The 22,968-nt window shown below is 39.0% G+C and overlaps 1 protein-coding gene and 1 non-coding gene across 2 annotated transcripts in view; one reads left to right on the plus strand and one right to left on the minus strand.

Moving 5' to 3' along the window:
- CPNE4 (copine 4) overlaps nucleotides 1-22,968 on the plus strand; it is a 367,114-nt gene that overhangs the window by 75,726 nt on the left and 268,420 nt on the right. The window lies entirely within an intron of this gene.
- LOC114205748 (U4 spliceosomal RNA) lies at nucleotides 5,464-5,602 on the minus strand. The gene has a single exon (XR_003608457.2). It is a non-coding gene; the product is annotated as a U4 spliceosomal RNA (small nuclear RNA).

Genomic DNA, 22,968 nt, shown 5'->3' on the forward strand with positions numbered 1-22,968 from the left:
ACTTTTCTAAGAGTATTGAATTGTATAGTGTACAGAATATGCTTCAGTGTCATGTGGGTCATTCTGAAGAACTTCGAAAAAGAAAGAGGAAGGTTGAGGCTGGGCAAGATGTAACGTTGTCATATATATATGTAATATTAATATAAAACAAATATGTAATGTTTATACATGGTTTATATATAGGATATACATAAATTATATATATAGGTTATTATATATGTATATATACATACATATATAGGGACTGCAATTAAAAAATCAAAAATGAGAAAGTGATTATATTTTCTATGATCTATCCTGTTCCATACTCTTAAGGTTGAAATCAGACAACCGGCATGAATTGGGTGTCTACACTATGCCAGCCTCATGAGGGACTCTGGTGTGGAAAGGGCCATGAGGTATGGACATCACAGCCTAGTTCCTTAATGCTTAGGCTACTGAGTTGACAGCCTGGACCCAAATACCTACCCTTTTCTTTCATGGATCTATGATCTTTTGTCCATTATCCTCTCTGAGCCTCCATCAACTTATCTGTAGATAAGGGGATGATAATAGTATCTAAAACAATGACTTCTGAATATTTTATAAGATATCTATTAAAACTATTTGCTTGGCATATAGTTAACAGTAATAACATGTTAACAATTATTTTTTACTACAATATCAATTTCAAGGAGCCACAGTTTGGTGGATAGAATGGGTTTGAAATAAGAGAACATGGCATATATATATATATATGGAACATACAGAGACCTTTAGGGTCATTTGTAGGAAAAAGTTGCTTTTGTCTTTCTGGAGGACTCAAAGAAAATGTTACAGAGACCTTAGAGAATGAGCAGACATTTGTATATGCTGTAATTAGAACACAGACTGGGGCCAACACGGGGGTTAGGGACGGGGGTGTTGTGCAGAGGTGGTAATCAAGGATAAGGAAATGGAGGGAAAAAACGTTCTTTCAATTAATTTTCCCCCTGTATCTTTGTGTTGCTTCCATACCACTGCCCTTCCCCATGTCTTCACACTATTCATCTGTGTGTGTGTTGGGGCCATATTCAGACCAGGTCAGGGAAAAAGAATCCATGCTGTTTAAACGGCCTCATGGCAGTAAGTCCCCTTGGTCTCCTTTAACAATACAAGGCTAGGGAAATCAAGGCAGAGGATCACACTGGTGACCCAGGGATAAAGGAAAAAAGGTCCTTATCATGCTAGACTCACACCATTTGCTATATGTACAGCCTATCTTTTCATCTTCACAGTGACCTTTGAGGAAGGTCTTGTTACCCCATTTTGCACAGGAGAAGAATGAAGCTCAGAATGATCACAAAACTGAAACTAGTGTAAAACTTGAAACTACGGTTTAGAAATAATGTGTTGCTTGTCCAAGTAGCCTGCTGAATAGCGGGGGAGGAAATGACTTTTTTTTTTTTTTTAAATCATGGACATTGTCAACACACATTACATGATATTTAAAAAATGTAACTAAAATGTATAGAATTGATTAATAAATACTCACACTTTCAATGTAAACACTCTATTCTGTGCACCATAGTGCTTTGCCCTCTTTATTTGAGCAATGTACCCTGTGCTGTGTAAATAAGAGATGACAACTCCTATAATATGTGTGGGGAGGAATGGATTTGATAAAGCAGAAGCATGCATAATTCAAAAAGCAAGCCCTGTCCCACTCAGTTTCTGCATAAATAATTTGCAGATTTTCTGGATTTCTGTCAGCAACTGCCAACCCCCCTTCTCTCAGAATCATATTGGGTATCATATATGGAGATAGGGGTGGTAGAGATAAGATTTGTTTTTCTCTGAATCTAATTATTGTCATTTCACTTTTTAAAATGTTTTATGATTAATATTATTGGGTTCTACTTATTTTTACTAGCAGACAAATTGAGATGAAGAGATGGTTAAAGGCAGCCCAAGGTAGCGTTGCATATTGGTGGAAGGGGTGAGATTGGGTCTGCGAGCAATCATGTTGCGGGGGCACCTGGGTGTTTCAGTTAGTTAAGTGTCTGACTCTTAAACAAAAAAAAAGTGTCCGACTCTTGATCTCAGCTCAGGTCTTGATCTCAGGGTTGTGAGTTCAAGCCCTGCATTAAAAAAAAAAAAAAAAAAAAAAAAAGGAGCAATTTTGTGGGACTCAGCTCATTGAGCTGTGCATTGTTCTTACATGCCTTATTTGCCCAGTGGGTAAATATTGTGCATCATCTCTTGTTCTTCCCATCATGGAGCACCTTTCAGAGGTGTATCTAGTGGAATCAAGCATTTCATGGTACTTTTAAAGATATGTAGATGGCTTAAATTTCTCAGTGACAACTCAACTGTGAAAAGATCTGTTTTTCTACAGCAAAACATGACTTACTCCTGAGCCCTCATTTCTGCCTGATGGGGATGGGGATGACCCTAAACTTGCCTGCTGGAGGTAACTTTGTCATTTCTGGTTTATAAGTCTCATCTAGGTTAACACAATCATTTTGGAGTAAATAGTCCATTGAAGATTTAAATTGAGTCAATTCAAAACTCATACTTCCTATCCAGGGAATTCTTCTGTCTCAAGGAGACTTCTCTTTCCAATACGGTGCCTGGGTTCAGATGGACACTGCATAGATAGCTACCTGGCATGAGAGGAAAGGTGGCTGGCTTTTGTGCAGTCATCTGGATCCTTCCTGGTCTCCTCTGAAGTAAATGTCTATATCCATTGTACTGAGTGCCCTGGGAAATGGATCCACTTGGACGTTAGTGGAGCTCCAGCACCTGCTGATGTTCATGGTACCTGTTGACTTTCTGTCCATGTCCTCATCATCTCAATGGCAGGTTTTTGGTTTTTGTTTTTTTTTCCCCAGGTGATTGGCCCTTTTGAGCTATTTCTATTTCCTGCAGAAAGTTCTGCAAACCACCTATAGGTACTGGGAAACCGAAACATATACTTTTACCCCTCCCCTCTCATTCAAAATGCTCTTCTATTTTTATTCTATTGTGGTAGCCTAAATTGGTCAGGGGCACTCTAAGAAGGGCCCAAGCCGATCTAAGTTTTCATTCTATTTATGCTTGAAGAAAAAGGCATGGGGCAGACTTCAAATTGTGTTTCAACACCCCTCTCTCCCTCTTTCTCAGTATCTCTCTCTCTCTCTCTAATATATATATATATATGTATATATATATATTCATATTCATATATATATGGCAGAATTTTTAGATATAGATCTATATGTAGATCTATATCTATATATCATCCATATCTATATATACCCCTCCAGGCAGAATTTTTATTTCTTCCCAGCATGGCAGGAAACCACCTTCTCTTTTATATCACAATGTCTCCTACCCCATGGTGTAGAGCTGGCTCTGGGGCTGAGGTGATCTCCAAAGAAGCTGATATTGAGGACTGTCTATCGATAGCACTCCCAGCTGCAGGGGTGACAACTCCTTCCCTAAAGGAAGATCTGGGTGGTGTATCTCCATGTCCATTACAATGATGGATGGCTTCTAAACTTTTTTAGTGATATAATTTCGCCTTTATTCCTATGCATATCTAAATACCCTATGTTCTTTTTCTATGTAGGAATTTCTTTGCCTGGTGGCAGTGAAAGGAGGGGGAGTTTATATTCCTTTGGGAAGATGCAGTCACTTCCTCATGGGAATCTGAGCCAAAAATTGATTTCCTATACTTTTGTCAGCTCTGGTACTTCCCTGTGTGACACCACTTAACTCCCCTTCTCAGTGCAGTAATTTGATGGTACCTCTCTAGCCATTCCAAGCTCAGCATGATGCAGGTGCTACACTTTTCCCTCAGGAGCTGGAAGGACAACATTTCCCCTCCTTACTAGCTAGTGATGGGAAGAACTATGTTCAGAAGCATAATGCAGGTGCAGGCAGGAGGGAGTCAGCAGAAAAGGTGGACAGGAAGCTACCCTACTTCTTGAGAAGTAGAAGTTTCCCCAAGGGGATGACACAGTCAGTGGCCCCATATATGGTCACACCTGAAAGCCCTCCTGAGGTAGTATGAATGCTTATTTGTATCATTACTACTGGGAAAGCAACTCCAAGTGCATTTCCTACCAAGACCAGGTCATTAACAAGCCAGAATTTGTGTTCTAGAAGCCCACTCTGCGGATGTGAGGGCATTCAAGTGGCAAAATACAAAAAGCTAGATAATGAACACACTATGGGACTTCTTAAAGGGCTGCCAAGGACTCAGGGTGCTGTCTGAAAGTATTCAAGAGCCATACCATCTAAAGTTGGCAACTGAAATACTAACACAAGTATTTGTCTCGCTGCTTTGAAGGTCCTTTGATTAGAATTCTGGAGTTAACCAGCTAGATATACCCCACACTCAGCTGAGCAGAAATTTAAATCAAACTGTAGAATTAAAATCCTGTTGATAAATATTTTGGCTGACTGTTTCCTACTGAGGCCGGCATTTAGCCAACATATTTGTTAACTGAGCTGCGATTTGTTCTTTTGGATTCCAATTCACTGGTTTTATGTCACTCTTTGGCTGCTGACAGGGCTCACTGCAGAGGAAATTGAAATAAAAACTAATAATGATCCAAACGACTAATGGAATAAAATTGGAAGCCAATTGAGAAAATTATAGAGGAGAAAATCAGCTGAACTGGGAGTGGAAGAGATAAGGCTGATTATGCTAACTCCTTCATGAAAATGTTTCTGCTCACCCTGCCAGATGTGGCTTCTCCTCCACTAACCCCTCATGGCACTCACCAGATTCTCCCTCATGCTAGACGGATTAATATGTGTAGACCATTGTTTACTCCTGATGAGACACTCAGGTCCTTGAGATTAAGTCCATCTTTTCTATCTTGTGTTGCCTCGTATAGTGTCTCATGCATGCTTGCTAACTGAACTGTGAAATAACAGAGCGGGAAACCCTGAAAAGATATCGTGTAACTCCTCCTTCAACATCTAAGGGAATTGAGAAGGAGAAGGTTTTGACGGTTTGCCTGGGGTTACCTGGTTAGTGGCAACACAGTGACTAGCCACCAGGTCTCTTGACTCTCAAGGCATAGCATTTTTCTGATTATGATACTATTACATGTTTACATATGTGACACATGAAGATTATGATACTATTACATGTTTACATATGTGACACACTCCCAAATGTGACAAAAACATAAAGCATTAAATAAAGGCAACCTATAAACTCACTACTCAGAATAATCACTATCAACATTATATTAATGTATGTATATTTAAATATATAAATGTATAAAAGAGACATTTAATATAGTGACATATAAAATAAAATATGTAAGATAATATATAACCTATATGCAAATGTAAATAAATATGTTTGTCAAATTTTAGTAATTAAATATATATTAAATTGGATAAACTACATAAAATACGAATATATTCATATATAATACGTGTGTGTGTGTATATATATATATATATATATATATATATATATATATATAGTTTTGTGCCCTGGTTTTTAAACTCATTTTATATTCTATTATAAGCATCTTCCCATGGTATTATATTGTCTCTATACATATGATCTTTCAATTAGCAATAATCGCGCCTCGGATGAACCTCATTGGCTATGATACTGCCACTGCGCAAAGCTCTATACATATGATCTTTAAAGACTACCTTAGAAATTACATTGTGGAAAAAAAAAAAACCTCCATTTTGACTTACGAATATTTTCTCCCAATTTGTAGCTTGTATCTTCTTTTAACAGTGCCTTCAGCAGTACAAAAGTGTTTCATTTGATAAAGTCTAATTTATCGGTTCTATTATGGATCACCCTTTTGATCTCATATTTAAGAACTCTTTGCCTAACCACCAGTCACTAAGGGAAAATTTTTATTTCCTTTTTTCCAAACTATATTTATTTTGTTTTCCCTGTCACACAAACTAGAACGTCCTTATGTTGGAAAGGATGGTGAAAGTACACATACTTGCCTTATTCTTGATCTTAGGGAGAAAGCATCCAGTCTGTCACATTGAATATGATGTGAGCTGTACATTGTTTTGTAGATGCTTTTTATCATGTTGACGAAGTTTCTTTCTGTTTTTTACTTGGCTGAAAATTTTAAGAAGGAATGGGAATTAAATTTTATAAGACTTTCTGCCTCAATCAATACGATCATATAGATTTTCTCCTTTAGATTATAACTGTGGCAGATTGCATTAATTCATTTTTGTGTATTGAACCAATATTGTATCCTGAAATAGACCCCACTTGGTCATGATACATTATTCTTTTGTGTATTTACTAATGTTTTGTTAAGTTTTTGTATCTGTGATCCTGAAGGCTGTGGTTCAAATGCCAATTTCATTTTAAAGCCTTTATTTTTTTTTAAGTTTTTAAATTCCAGTTGGTTAACCTACAGTGTAATATTAGTTTCAGGTGTACAATTTAGCAATTCAACACTACAGCATCCGGGCTCATCACGAGAGCACTCCTTAATCCCCATCACCTATTTCTCCTATCCCCTACACACCTCTATTCTGGTAGTGCAATTCTGGTCAGCCCCACTTGTGCACACTACCTGGAGGACAACCTGAAGCCTGGGTGATATGTGATACCATAATTCAATTCTCAGAGCATTTGCCATGTTCATTCTGGTTGGTTTCATGCATGGGCCGCTTCAGGGTAACCTGGGACTTCGCACACAGATATAAGTGATTCCTTTCTAGCTTCCTTTTCTCAGCATCCTCTCCCCGCTCTCTGGTTAGGGTGAGGAGGGAAGAAGAGAGATGTTGCCTCTGCTTACGTTTGCTTAGTGAGGGTGTGGATAGTCCTGTAGAGCTCCACTCCACTCTATCTGTAGCTGTCACACCGGGGGGCATCTGCTCGGTGTGAGGAGTGAGTTGATTGGGCCCCCATGCCAAGACTCTGGTGGATGTACTCCCTGGGGAGAGGCAAAGAAAGGGACACTGCCTATACGCTACAGCTGTGTGGTGGGCTGAGGAGGAAGCTGCTTCTTTTGTGGGGTTAGTAGGGCAGGTAGGCTAACAGGGATCCATCCTATTAGGCCTCTCTCTTCCCAGTCCTCTGGATAGAGGCAGCGGACTTTTCTTGGGACATTATTTTTTTACTGTACCCTTTGGAGGTTCTGTGTTGCAGGCAGCTCAGCACCCAGACCAAGATATACATGAGACAAAAATAAACCCCAGGGAACTCACCGTCAAGTCCTTCTCCTTCAGTAGCCCAACCATCTTCCTGATTCCACCTTTCAGCATCCTCTGATCGTTGCTTTATGTTGGTCCAGGGTTTTATTTGTAATTAGCAGCAGGAGGAGGGTAGAATCTGCTTATCCCATCTTCACCAGACCAGAGCCATCATTGTGTTTTCATTACTAGGGAGATAGAATTTATTTTCTGTATTCATTATTCTTATTTCCTCACTGATTTACTTGTTTATGTCCTCTGGCCAATTTCAAAGGAGTTTTAAACATTTCTCTTATTATTTAATAGGAACACTTTATATGTATTACTTGCTCATAATAATTTTATTTGCTATAAAATAATTTCTCCTTCTTTTGTTTTTTATTTTTATTTATTTATTTATTTTTACAAATCTGTAATTATTTTTTCTATTGTGACTTCTTTTTACATCCTATGGTCAACAATCAGTTATATCTTCTTTGGTTTCATGTATTTGTTTTTCACATTTAAATCATAGTCCATCTTTTTTTTTTTTTGAAGATTTTATTTATTTGACAGAGAGAGAGTGAGAGAGTAAGAGCAGGAACACAAGCAGGGGGAGGGGGAGAGGAAGAAGCAGGCTTCCCCCTGAGCAGGGAGCCCGATGTGGGGCTTGATCCCAGGACCCTAGGATCATGACCTGAGCCGAAGGCAGACACTTAATGACTGAGCCACCCAGGCGCCCCTAAATCATAGTCTATCTTGAATTTATTTTTATTCTATGGCAAGAAGAGATTTAACTTGATTTTTTTCCCAAATAGTTAATTGTCTCAGCACTTTTGTTTGTTTAGTGATCCTTTCCTCGTCTACTCACAGATATAATTATTGAATGAATAAGCCCCTTTTCCCTCAAAGAAAAATCTCTTTGCTACCCACGCCTTTAAGCCTAATGAAGCCTCTCTTGGAATCTAAATAAGAAAATAAAATCTAACTTCTCTTATAAAAGGTGGCACAGAAAGATTCTCTTTGTCTTCATTTTTCGACCCCTCCCTCATCAATCCACATCTAAAGGAATAAATAAGTAAATGAGCCAAACAAAGAAATAAGAAACATAATTTAAAAGGAGATAATGAAATCTGGTTGTCCTGTGTTAATAATAAAGGGAGAAAATGCAAGAAGATAAAGGTTATTATAAAATCTAAAGAGGGAATTTAAACCACAGACTTTCACTGTAGTTTGCATTTTTCTCACTAACTTTTATCTTTTAAAAAATGCAAAACATATGAATATTTATTGTCATCCTATCTTTCCAAAATGTGGAATTAAAGCTGGTGTTTCATGGAGAAATAAAATAATTGTATCTTTCTTGATTTGCAGATATTTCTTGTTTTCCTGCTTAAATCCTTTGAATTATTCAAATAATTCTAATTGGCTATTTTAATAGTTATATGAATTTAAAGATATACATCAGCCCCCAATTGCCCCTACGTTTGGACAGATGGAGAAAATATACTCCAGTTGCCAATTTCCTCTTGCTGGAATGTATGCTACTCTCACAGTGGAAGAAGGAGTCGGGGTGAAATGTGGGGTAGAGAATTGGAAATGTTGGATGTTCTTGATGAGTCAGTGGTGACCTTTGCAAATTTCCCCAATTTTGATGAATTATTTTTGAGCTAGTCAGCCCAACTGAGTTTCATATCTTGATATGTTGGGCCCGCCCTCCTCTGGTACAGATGGCATTTTTAGCTGAAAGATCATCCTTGTTCCCAAAGTGACTTCACTTGACCCATCATTTACTGCCAGTCTCTATTCAAAACTGGCTGGGCTTGCTGTATAAGAATATCTGCAACAAGTGCTCCCTCCCCCAACCTATAATGACGTATTGATGTAAATGTCAACTACAAAATAAAAGCCATAAATACATTAAAGAGAACTTTGTACCCTTGGCAGTGTGGATTCATGGGTGCCCTGAACAGGGAGGATTTGAAATTAAAGGCCAAGAATGTTGTTTGAACCAGAAGGGAACTATCATGTTTTAAAGCATCTGGTTGGTGGTTTCACATATTCTATAATGTAACTGTCACATCAGTCTGCAAAATAGGCACTATTTGCCCCATTTCACAGGTGAAGGAAAGTGAAACTTGGAGAGATTATGTCTCTAGCTCAAGGCTTCGGAGTCAGTAAGTGATGGGGTCAACATTTGAATCTGGTCGTTGCCCTCCAGAGTCCATGCTAACCGCCATATGGCACAGGGACACAAGAATATTATAGGGGAAATCTGGGCATAGTCTTGAGTAATACTGAATCACACACTGAGATGCATCTTAAAATTCTCTTTCTACTGACAATGTCAAAAAGAAACAACTTTTGTTTTGGTATTATATATTTTCATATCTTTTTTAATATTCTATGTTCTTCATTTTCTTTTCTTTTTTTTTTAAGATTTTATTTATTTATTTGACAGACAGAGAGAGACAGCGAGAGAGGGAACACAAGCAGGGGGAGAGGGAGAGGGAGAAGCAGGCTTCCTGCTGACCAGGGAGCTTGATGTGGGGCTCGATCCCAGGACCCTGGGATCATGACCTGAGCCAAAGGCAGACGCTTAATGACTGAGCCATCCAGGTGTCCTATCTATGTTCTTCATTTTCAAAAAAGATAAAAAAGACCGCAAACTCAAAGCATTGGGCCAGCAATAGTATCGAGCTGGAATTTAATAACTTTTAAATTTTCATTGTATGTATGCTTTTTGTCTCTTCTGTTTATGGCAAGTGGTACTAATTTTTCATTTGTGGTACTGATATAAAGCTTCAGTTTTTTAGATATACTTAATTTTGTAATATGTCAATTTAAAGAAAATATATCTAGATGCAAGTAATAGTAGTACATGAAAGATGAGTATGTGGGAAGCACACATTTTGTTTTAGTTATGATGCTATAAATTCTTAGAACAGTGTCAGTGCTTGAACAGCAATGATGTATAATCCCTTCCTCTAGGGCTCACAACGTTAGGCCCATGTGGCATGGACCACTGAATTTGAGAAATATCTGTGCCAGAACATGACAGCATTTTTCTTGCAGGGTAAAGAAAAACTTATTGTTCTCACTTTTGAGGAATATCTAACAATGTAATATACTAGAGGAACTGCTAGAAAAACTAGATTTTTCTACCTTTAAAAGCTGCCTTCTACTTCCAGGTAAGATAACTTTTACCTCGAGTTCTACATGAAATTTAAAATTTGACATGCAACAATGCTTATAACAGTAACTTTTCAATATATTTTCTAAATTCTCCATGCTGAAGACCTTAAGGGAGACCTTCATTTTTCAGAAGCATCTAATGCAAGGTTATTCATTTGTTCCACAAATGCTTATTGAGTACCTAGTACATGCTAAGCATTGCACACTTGGGGTATAATCTGTGAATAAAATAGATAAGAATTTATGGAGCTTGCCTTTGGGAAGAGGCAAAGGAAGCTGGCTAGGGAAGAGAGACAACAGATAAAATCTGTAATAAATAAGTACACAGAGAGAATGTGATAAGCGCTATGGTATAAGGAGAATTGGGACGGCGGGCTGGTGCTGGGATTTAATTAGGGTGGTCTGAGCAGGCTTTATCAGAAGGATGACATTTGAGAAAAGACTTGAAAGTGGTAAGCAAGAGTAAGGAGAGGGAAATACTATCACAGTTCTACGATTCAGGAGTATCCTTGGAATGTTCATGGAGTATCAGGGAGGCCTGAGATGCAAGAGCAGAGGGTGTAAAGAAGTGAAATGGTAGGAGGCAAAGTGTTTGGTGGGAAATAGAGTACCAGTGATCTATCTTATCTTTTAGAAGAATCATGCTGACAGCTAGATTGAGAACAAGCTGTAAAGGAACAAGGATGAAAGCAGGGACACCAGAAGGAAGGGTGTTAGAGTAATACAGGTGAGAGATGATGGTAACTTGCACTAGGGGAGAGGTGGAGAAAAGTCTTAATATTCTGGATATATTTTGAAGGTAGATAGATTTCTTAATGAACTGGATGTAGAGTGTTAAAGAACTTGTCAACAACAGGGCAGCATAGGATGGGATACCTGAGAAGGAATCACTGTAGCAAAGACATAAATCCAGAGAAAGATATGGTCCTTAGGTAGCCATATTTTAATGGAATCTTCTAAACTCTAAACACATACTTAATTCAAGAGAAAAGATCTATAAGATACTTGTTTTTTTGCCTGTATAGCAAAGTAAATCTAGATGATGACCAATACTTCTTGCCAGAATCTTCCATAATGTTGAATTTCAGTGTGTGTGTGTGTGTGTGTGTGTGTGTGTGTGTCTGTGTGTGTGTGTGTTTGCATGTACATAGGATCTGCTAATTTCCACCTCTAAAAGCTATCATCTGGGGCTTCGTTGAAATGCATCATCACATTCTGCTGGTAAACAGTGCCAATGGCAGTGATGTGTATGAAGTTATTTCAACAACAGATGACACATAAATCCAACCAATTTCTCCCAATCCTCTTGTGAAGGGGTGTCACTTTTGATTTATTCTAGCTTAGTATCGTCAACATTTGTCAAGCAATGTCCCATTGGGCTCTTAACTCCTTAATTTGTTGTTTTTATAGTATAGTTACAGTATCATTTTATAGGATTGTATAGTTAATATTCTGGCATCTTTTTTTTTTTTTTTTTTGTATTTGTTGCCATGTCAGCTCCATCTGGGATTTGAATGTTAATTCCTGGCTCATAACTTTTCATCTTATGCTGATGAGGTTGGGTTGTGGATAAGAGGGAGTGACTAAACTGTACCAGTGAAATGTAAGTTTAGGTGACTCAGCAGAAGCACACATTTCATTTCCCAAATATTTACTAACCTCTGGCCATGTGCCAGGCACTGGGATCATAATGATGAAGAGATACTGTCAAGATACTTCAAGGTGCACTATTCCAGGTGAATGATGATAAGGCCTGGTCTAGAGCAATGACATTGATAGTAGATGAGAGAGGAGATGGAATTCAAAAGTGTATTATCTATGTACATAAAAAACAAAGGCATATTTGTTTAAGTTCTCAAGAAATAAACCATTTCTCAGAAACGTATCACCTACCAAATTTTTCAGCAAAAAGCATTCAAATATGTGATCCAGATTACCAAGAGGTTAATCAGAACAAAAGTTCAAGAATAAAATGTGTGAACTTAACAATTGCTCTCCTTCATATTCATCCATGAAAAAAACATATATCCACACAAGGACTTACACAAGAATGTTCATATCATAGTTATAATAGCCCAAACTGCAAACAATCCAAATACCCTTCAATGTAAGAATAAATAAGCAAATATGGTATATTCATACAATGGAACACCACCCAGCAAGAAGAAACTATGAATATATACAATAATTATAAATTTTATTTTACTGAAGGAAGCAAAATAAAAAAAGCACGTACTGTATGATTCCATTTATATGACCTAAAAATAAGCAAATCTAAGTTAGGGTGATAGAAATCAGTACAGGGAGAAGCTTTCTTGGATTGTGTAAATGTTCTATATCTTGATTATGATACTGGTTATAAAAGTATATACATTTGCCAAAACTCATTGGACTGTACTCAAAATCTTTGCATTTAATTGCTGGTAAATTATACCTCAATAAAAAAAAGAGTTGAGGGGGGATAATATTTGAGGATAAAGCAATCAGAAAATTACCACCAAGCAGATTTAGAATCTGAGCAATACAGATTGCCCTAGCCTTATCAGGATGCTACCACCATATATATGATTTACTATATTGGGCCTTTTTAAAAAATTTTTTCATTGTTATGTTAATCACCATACATTACATCATTAGTTTTTGATATAGTGTTCCATGATTCATTGTTTGTGCATAACACCCAGTGCTCCATGCAGAACGTGCCCTCTTTAATACCCATCACCAGGCTAACCCATCCCCCTACCCCCCTCCCCTCTAGAACCCTCAGTTTGTTTTTCAGAGTCCATCATCTCTCATGGTTCGTCTCCCCCTCCGATTTACCCCCCTTCATTCTTCCCCTCCTGCTATCTTCTTTTTTTTTTCTTAACATATATTGCATTATTTGTTTCAGAGGTACAGATCTGTGATTCAACAGTCTTGCACAACTCACAGTGCTCACCATAGCACATACCCTACCCAATGTCTATCACCCAGCCACCCCATCCCTCCCACCCCCCACCACTCCAGCAACCCTCAGTTTGTTTCCTGAGATTAAGAATTCCTCATATCAGTGAGGTCATATGATACATGTCTTTCTCTGATTGACTTATTTCACTCAGCATAACACCCTCCAGTTCCAACCACGTCGTTGCAAATGGCAAGATCTCATTCCCTTTGATGGCTGCATAATATTCCATTGTGTATATATACCACTTCTTCTTTATCCATTCATCTGTCGATGGACATCTTGGCTCTTTCCACAGTTTGGCTATTGTGGACATTGCTGCTATAAACTTTGGGGTGCACGTACCCCTTCGGGTCCCTACATTTGTATCTTTGGGGTAAATACCCAGTAGTGCAATTGCTGGATCGTATGGTAGCTCTATTTTCAACTTTTGGAGGAACCTCCATACTGTTTTCCAGAGTGGTTGCACCAGCTTGCATCCCCACCAACAGTGTAGGAGGGTTCCCTTTCTCCACATCCCCGCCAACATCTCTCGTTTCCGGACTTGTTAATTTTAGCCATTCTGACTGGTGTGAGGTGGTATCTCATTGAGGTTTTGATTTGGATTTCCCTGATGCCAAGCGATGTTGAGCACTTTTTCATGTGTCTGTTGGCCATTTGGATGTCTTCTTTGGAAAAATGTCTGTTCATGTCTTCTGCCCATTTCTTGATTGGAATTTTTGTTCTTTGGGTGTTGAGTTTGATAAGTTCTTTATAGATTTTGGGTACTAGCCCTTTATCTGATATGTCATTTGCAAATATTTTCTCTATATTGGGCCATTTTTAATCGTTGCTTCTACTTGGTTCTACTTCATTCTCCCTCACTGAGCTCATTAGTCTCTAATTCACCTTAGTTGAAAGCATAATGCATATCATAAAGTATTTTCTTTGATCTCTTGTGTTCCTGGCCTAGGAAAACCATCAAAGCTACCAGCCCAGCTCCTGCAAGATTTGTTGTAGGACAGCTCTATGCTTATGCCATGCTCCAATTTGACTATCTGCTGTAAGGTAAACATTGTACTAGACGCATTTATGTGCACATACACACACACACACACATACACACAATTTTATTTCATCATAATCCACAACCCCGTGAAATAGGTATTATTGCCCCTATTTTCAGGGGAAGGAAATGGAGCAACTTACCCAGCATATAGCTTGTATGAATTAGAATTAGACTCCAGGGCCCATGATCACCTATCTTACTTCAACTCCCTAAAACACTCACTCATTTCACTTATTTATTCATGCAAATCCAGGACTTGTATTGAACACCTACTATGTGCATGTCTCTATCCTGGGGATTTGGGATGTTCTTAGTGTCTATAGGAATATTAGTTCAGGCATTTTTTTTTCCTTCAGCAGTGAAAATACTTAAATATAGATTCTACCAGAGCTTTCATGGAGTTCTCTGCTTTTATCATAAATTTCTCTGGGCCCCTTGCATTTTTTAAAATTATTTCTAGTTCACACAATGTACATCAAAGACCTAGGGCATAGGGTCTGAGCTCTGGGTCATGCTTTGGTTATCAACTGCCATGCTAAGAACATATGGCCTGTGCCTTTGGGTCTGCTGTTGTAGACTGGGCAATATCGAATGAAATGACTAAGAGTTCACTGTGTGTTATAGCCTTTATGAAGCCCAAGGACCTTGGCTGGGCCTCTCTCCAGTGACCTGAATCACAGTCATCAGCCTGGGGAAGAATTTTATGACTACTTTCAACATAAGCCTTCACAGAGTAGATGCATCCTAGCCTGCCTTGAACTTTGTGCTAATACTCAAATTACTGTATTCAAGGCAAATCAGGACATGACCAAGAAGCAGCTAACACTGGTAGGAAAAAGAATGAATTCTTACATATTTACTTGTTCTCACATTCTTCTTGGGACTAAGCTCTACCTTAGAAATGACTACTCACAAAAATTAGCACTTTATTTGTTGATCAGTCCTCAAAACAGTGAAAATGGTTTTGCCAAATTTTAGCTGCCATTTCTAAGGATCATTTTTAAGAATATGCTGCGAGAATCATTCACATGGTCCCTATTTCTCACTCTGGATAACATTTGAAATACTAGGACACCAAAAGCTCCTAAGGAGTCTCGGGATAGATCACTCATAGTTCCCTGAAGCTCCTGGGTCCCTCACCAGGTCCTGCTTCAGCAAAGCCAGTTAGCTCATTTAGACTCCACTGATGGTAGAAGTTCAAGTGTCACGTTCCATGAGAATAGGACTAGAGGCTCCACTTGGGTGGTCTCACCAAGATTTCAAGATTCTGTGCTGCTATGAAAAATTTTCAGGAACATCAGGCCTATCTTACTTCCTGTTCCCTAATTTGCTCTCTACTCCAGATCCCTAACCAAAGATGCTCTTCAAATCCAAGGTACCCTAGAAATGAGAGGAAGGATACTCTGCCTCTTTCTCTAGTTTCTCTCTCTTCTCTAATTCTCCATACAAGACAGAAGTGGACACACCAAATAACTGGGGAAATTTTTTCTTCTGAAGAGGTTCCTATGCTTAATCTGCTTTTGCTTATATAATGTGCTGTTTTTTTTCCTGTGAGAGAAGATTACACAGGTTTACCTACTTAAATATGGATAAAACTGAGACCCAGACACATTAAAAGACCTGATCAGACCCCTGACTGGAATTAACCTCAGCAATTCTACCCTCTTTCCCACTATACCTAACTAAAGGATAAAGCTAGGCACCAGGTCACATCACATGTGCAAAGGTTACTGGTATCCACTAAAGATTTGAATTCCATCCTTTGTCCACATACTCAAGATTCATCAAGCTGCCTTTTGATCTAGGTAGTCTTTCTTTCTTTCTTTTTTTTTTTTTAAGAGAGAGAGCATGTGCATGTGTGCATGAGTGGCGGAAGGGACAGAGGGAGAGAGAATCTTAAGCAGACTCCACACTGAGCACGGACCCTGACGTGCGGCTTAATCTCACGAGCCTGAGATCATGACTTGAGCCAAAATCAAGAGTCGGACGCTTAACCGTCTGAGCCAGATGCCCCGATCCTTGTTCTTTTTTTTTTTAATTTTGAGTTCTGCATTTCTTTCTAAGCCACATTTTTGTCAAACTCCTATGTTATTGGATAGCAAGAAAGATATCAGAGAGTAAGTGTGGTCTGAATAACTGATTCTGTTTCGTAGAATCATAGAGTCATGGTGTTAAATGGGGCCTTTCAAACCTCTCATATGATAAATAAAGTAGGAAAGACCAGAGAATTTAAATTACTTACCCAGCTAGTTAGTTGTAGAAGTCAGGTTTTCTGTCTTCTAGACTCAAGTTTAGTCTGAGAGCTTAGCATATTAAAGATTCTTAGTCAGTGTTGGATTCTGTCCTCTCGCCTCTGAATAAGGAAACAGGATCTCATTCATTCATTCAGTAAGAATTTGTTGTGTATCCTTTTTGTGCTGATAAAAGAGCTCCAAAGAATTGTGAAGTAGCTCCTGTATCCAGACCTTACAATCTAGTTACAAGTGGCAATGTGCACATCAGTGCCTCCATTTCTTTTTTTCATTTAAATAAATAAAGAAAAGAAATATCTGGCTTGCTACATGTGATACCAGACTGGAAACAGAATATAGTTTTGATGTTGGTCTTATTGAAACCCCGCAACATGTGCTTATCCTTAAATATTTTGCAATGTGGCTGATGAAAGCAACTTGGCCTTCATGCCTAACTTTTAGAGAGGGTGTGATTGCAACATGATTTTACAACTCCAGTCATTTTTGCATTCATTAGAAAGTGCCTCAATGATGCTCCAAAGCTCATTCTCCATCATGTGCTTTCAGGAAGGTATTTAATTGCCATGTGCTCAGTGAAAATGAAAGTCTTGACCCTGTCTGTATTCAGAACATATGTCCCATTTTAATCCCAACAACTCATAGTGGTGGCATCTGTATTGATGTGACAGTCTCCAAGAGGCTGATTTCTGAACTGTGGTGCTGTCAAACTTGAGGCTTGCTGACTGTGCTGTAGTGGAAGGCTCAAGAGTGACGGAGTTAGGGTCAAATACAACTCTGCCAATTACAGGCTGTGAGATCTGGGGCAAATTACTAACATCTCCAAATGTCCATTCAGTGAAAATAACATATCATCCTTCAGGGTTGCAATGGGGGTTGAATGATATGTGGAGTATCTAGCATGATGCTGGGCACATAGTAGGCTTTTAATAAATGTTAGTTTCCTTCTTTTTTTCCTGCATAAAGAAACCTGTGATGTGTAAGTAGCCACTTATTACTGCCTCCTTGCTGAGAAATGGAGAAATTATGTTGTAGATCCAATACTGGATGAAAATAACAAGTTGAAGCATATGAACCAGCAATACTCCCAAATGATCTTTTAGGTAGCTGGATTTTTCTGGGACTGCAAAAGTGAGGCAGTGACCTCGATGTGTGTTACATCTATGTGAACAAGGTACCTGCTGACTCTAAAATTGTGTCTGGGCAGGCATTTGGTTCTCTGTGCTGTTAGGAAAGCCAGTCAACTCCCCAAGGCAGACAAAGACATTATCCTTGTTAGCTGAACAGCAAACTCAAGGTCAAATTCTTTCCACCCTGTTAAATTAGTGAATTCTGAATTATGTGGGAATATGGGAATAAGATAGATATTTAAGGACAAGAAGAATAAACTGATTATTTTCTAACCCTTGTTAATTTATCACTTTGGAAAAATGATCCATTTGAGCTATAGCTAGACTTACAGTCATTGGTCTGTGCTGATCTAAGGATCAGGGCAACCAGCATAAGGAACAATAAAAATCCCTCTTTGGGTGGCACCTGGGTGGCTCAGTCAGTTAAATGTCTGCCTTCGGCTCCAGTCATGATCCCAGGGTCCTGGGATTGAGCCCCGAGTTGGGCTCCTTGCTCAGCAGGGAGCCTGCTTCTTCCTCTCCCTCTGCTGCTCCCCCTGCTTGTGCTCTCTCTCTCTCTCTCTCTCTGTCAAATAAATAAATAAAAGCTTTTTAAAAAAATCCATCTTTGGGATTTCTTGACAAATAACCAAATTCCAAATTCTATAAAGGAACTCTGGTAGGATTCCTACAGAGGTATGAGGAAATACTTTTATTTTAGCCTGACTGGAGGTTAAAAATCTAAGTTGTTTACTTTAGAACCTGAAAAAAAGAAGACTTTATTTTGCACCAGCTCCATTAACTTCTACTTTATTTTGTAAATCCAGTTTCTCTGAATTTACAGGATTTGAGAATTAATTGGCTTCCCCTGCCCTGGTTTTTAGGAGTATGTGTAAAATAGCAATTTCCCCAGATTATGGGAATATTTACCAAGTCCTTCTTACTTTCTGAAAATGTAATTTGACATTACACTTCTTTTAGTAATGAGGGAATAGGTAATTCCTTGAAGAGATACTCAGGGTTGATTATCAAGTTTTCCTATTTTCCAAAGGAGTCTATCAGCCATAAACGGGAGGTATAAAAACCCCTGGAGCAACCTAGGGATCTGAGAAGCAGGATCCTGAAAGGATTCCAACAGCATTAGAATAGGAAGAAAAAGTTCATTTAGTTTGTGGACGTAAGACTGAGTGAGCAAGCTGCAGTAATAAGTGTGGGAATTTGCACTATAGTGCACAGCTACATTCCCCCTTCCAAATATACCTGTTTTCTCTTGTGAAACGAAATCTCCCCCAGTCTGTGTAGCCTTGGTGGGAGAAATATTCCATGTGCCTTCATCGATAGTGGAAACCAAAGGGAAATGCCCTCTCTGTCCTCTCCCTAGTATAGGCATGGGGCATCCCACAAATGATTTCTCTCCAGACCTTCCATCTTGAGTGAGTGACAAAGGGTAGAAGGAGTATTTGAGAGTCATTCGTCACATGGTTACCCTAGCAGAATGGACGGCATCTGTCCAGTCTGCTTGCAATGAGACATCTCCCTTCTGGGTTGCTAGCCCCACAAGGCTATGTAGTCCTGACAGTTTCCAAGCTCAGTCCTCCAGCCTTCCACTGATTCCCTAAAGTCCTAGTATTCTCCAACAAATGTTCTTTTTTATACATTGGCCAAAACTAGTTTCTATTGCTTGCAATCAAGAAACCGTAACTGATCTAGTCCTTTATCCTAAGCTTGTCTCAAAGTGCATTACAAGCCATCAACTAAGAGGTGGGATTATGGGTGGAGAATTCTCAAGCTGAAAGGGGCTTTAGAGGTCCTGTAATCTAACCACCTCTTCTTTTGCAGTTCTTAGGGGGAATGTGGGGTGAGACATGGGTTCATTACACGTGAAATGTGGGAACATTGTAGCATAAAGGTTAAGCGAGTTGGCAAGATGCATGAGTCACCTATCTCAACAAATGAGAAGAAAGGGAGCACAGCTCCTTTGACACTTTGTTTAATCGTTGACGGACTGAGTTAACATTGAGCAGGCACAGCAGTGGTGTGGTGAGAAGTGCCTCTACAGGCCTACCTATTCAATATAGTGTCCTTTCATTCCCAACTGCTTGTTGGAGCTGACTGTTTCTACTTAACTCTCTTCATTTGTTTCTTCAACTGTAAAATGGAGATGAACATTACCTCACAGATTTACCGATAATAATTATAATTATTATTATAAATGAGATGAGTATGGGTTTCAGAGCCCCAGAGCTCAGGATCTAAGGAAGTACTAAAAGTTATTTTTAAGAAGGGAAATTTTTAGAATGTTAATCATAATGGGGGTTCTTCTGGACACCAGAATCTCTATTAGTAAGAGCCGTTTGTAAGGATTACATATGCAAAGGAAGTAACACCAACATTACTTGGGTAGTGTGTATTTGGATATAGAGATGTGACACCCAGATCCCCCTTCGGAGGATTTGTTGCCTAGCTGCTGTTAATGCTCTCAGTCCCTTCAGGGACTGACTCAGCTGCAGAGAAACCCCTTACCCAAGGTCACGTCCTTTCTTGAGCACCCTGTCTATTGACTGACCGATGGAGGTGGGATGAATGTCCTGGCCACATCAGCCCATGTCACACAACTTTGTTAGGCCATGTTAGCTCCAGAGCTTCCCATGGAGGTCAGCCGAGTCTGTTGTTGGACCTTCATCTGTCCTCTCTTGCTTTTCCTTCCCCCTCCACAGTTGTTGATGCCAGGGGCATTCTCTAATAAATACACTGAGCACTAAACTCAGAATCTGCTTCCAGGGAAACCCAATCTACAGCACCCTGTGTTGGGCATTTTACACTGAATTCTTTTAGGGACCTCATGAAATATCTATTATTTTTCCCATTGTAACAGATGAAGGAATTAAAGCTAAGTGAAGTACGCAACTTGTCTAAGGAAACACATTGCATAACAAGCTAAGACTCAAATCTAGTTCAGTTTGATTACAAAGACTGTGCTTCGAGAAATTATTAATGTATCTTTTCTTGGCCTGAAAGAACGATTTTCTCTCCCAGAGTGAGCAGCTGGGCTCATGCTTTGGGCAGGGTCAGAATCAGTCTGTCTGCATAACTGCTTTGGTTGGTTCAGAAGAGATTCCCTTCCTTTTGCCTTTATTCATTGGCATCCTACTTCACTCCCTGAGTTCATGGCTATTGTTTTAGCCTAAAAATAGCAAGTGTCAGCTTTTACACATTTTCAAAAATTTCAATGTAATCATTTAAAAATAGGCTCTGAAATTTTGTTTTCCCTCTATTGGCAACCACGGTTGCTATGGAGTTCAAGTAATAGATTGTGATGTTTAACACTGAATTAATTACTACTTCTCACTCCCAGGGAACATCTAATTATACATATTCATGCTGAGCAGGATTTGGTTTTCTTAAGGAAAGTGTGTGTGTGTGTGTGTGTGTGTGTGTGTGTGTGTGTGTGTATGTATGTCCTTTTACTCTACAAGATACATGGGATGGAGGAAGAGTTTTGGTTTGTGATCTTCTGCAAAACTTCTCTTTCTTCCTTAATTACAGTTTCTCCTACTAGTATTGGCCTATATTAATATCATATTTCTCTCTTACACACTCAAATGGCTTTTTCTACATGGTTATGGCGGCCTTTTTCTTTTCTTTTAAACATTGTGATGAGGTAAAACACGAAGATGTCCCCTTATTTCCTCCCTCAGTCTTGTTCTCATGACCACATGTATCATAAGGCAGTAAAGTATTATTGGAAATAGCATGTGTCTTTTGGAACCAGATATATACCTGAGTCTGACTCCTGGTTTTACCTTTTAATTGACTTGGAGCAAATCACGTCAGGACTGAAACTCAACTCCTTCATCAGTAAAATGGGGATGATTTTTGTCTACCACATGGATTAAATTAGATTTAAAACAAACTTAGCACTGTGCTTCTCAAACTTTAATGTGCAAAATGGAGATCTTGTTAAAATGAAGATTAGGCATTGGGCCCAAGGTTCTGCATTTCTAACAGGCTCCTAATTAATGCAGATACTGCTGGTCCATGAACCACATTTTGAGCAGTAAAAACTTAGATAATGTATACATAGTATGAGGTCAATGCATTTGTAGCTATAAGTATGAACCCTTCATTAGTTATCCTATACTTTTTTGGACAGAAGAGTGCAAAATTCATACCCATTAGCCCGATGGAGAATCTGAGCCAAGAGCAAGGAGATCATGCAGAATCAACAAGATGACCACTGGCTGTCTCTGCTGCTTATTGTTGCCTTACCCCTGAGAAGCATATATTTTTCTCTTATGGGAGCTGTTGCAAGTCTTGCAATTAATGGGAGTTACCCAGGCATGTGTTGAAGAAAGAACATAAGTCTTGTGGCATTTTTATGTATTCAACTAATAAAGCAATTCTGTGTTTTACTGAAAAGAAACCAATTTTTTGACACTGACAGTAAGGCGTTGAGGAATTTACTCTTTTTGATGGACTTATCAGATTACTATTTTTTTAAAATTGTATTTGAGCTGTTCATTTGAAAATGGAATTGTGGCTCAAAAGCTTAGGGGACCCAAATGGTTGAAATTGTGCAAAACAACACAGTGCCTTTTGAGATTAGAATGCAGCCCCTTGCTGAAAAGATCCTGGGATTCTTACAAAACAGGAGTTGGCAACCTTTCAGATGTGGGTAGGCGGTGTTTCTTTTATTTATACTCTTCATTTAGGGGAGATGGTAAAATGCTACTTCTTTGAGAAGGTTGGGGAAGGACTTTTCTGCATTCCTTTATCAGTGGCTCAAGGGAGTACTTCTTTCTTTAACTTATGCTGTGAGCATCAGCAACACAATTTCATGTCTCCTGGGCCTTCTGGCTTCTTTCCTAGAACTTCTGTGTTCTTCTGGTCTGCTTTCTTCTTCTCTCTCTCTTTTTTAAAAAAAGATTTTATTAATTTATTTGAGAGAGAGCACAATTTGGGGAAGGGGCAGAAGGAGAGGGAGAAACAGACCCTCCGTTGAGCAAGGAGCCCTGACGAACATGGCGCTCCATCCCAAGACCCTGTGATCACGACCTGAGCTGAAGGCAAACTCTTAACCCATTGAACCACTTAGGCACCCTGGCCTGCCTTCTTTAATCATTCATCCCTTCAGCAAGCCTTTGCTGCTCCATCTTTTTGGATCTTGGACCACGACTATTACATACCTGCCACTTTTTCCTTGACTAATGACCTTGCTGGCTCCAGACTCTCCTTCCATGCCCCCTTATGAATGGTAGAATAACATTAGTCAAAGTTCTCCAGTGGCTA

Source organism: Eumetopias jubatus, unplaced genomic scaffold (genome assembly GCF_037043125.1).
Source record: "Eumetopias jubatus isolate StellerSeaLion01/CBP00866 unplaced genomic scaffold, mEumJub1_p1.0 scaffold_1, whole genome shotgun sequence".
Taxonomy (NCBI): Eukaryota; Metazoa; Chordata; class Mammalia; order Carnivora; family Otariidae; genus Eumetopias; species Eumetopias jubatus.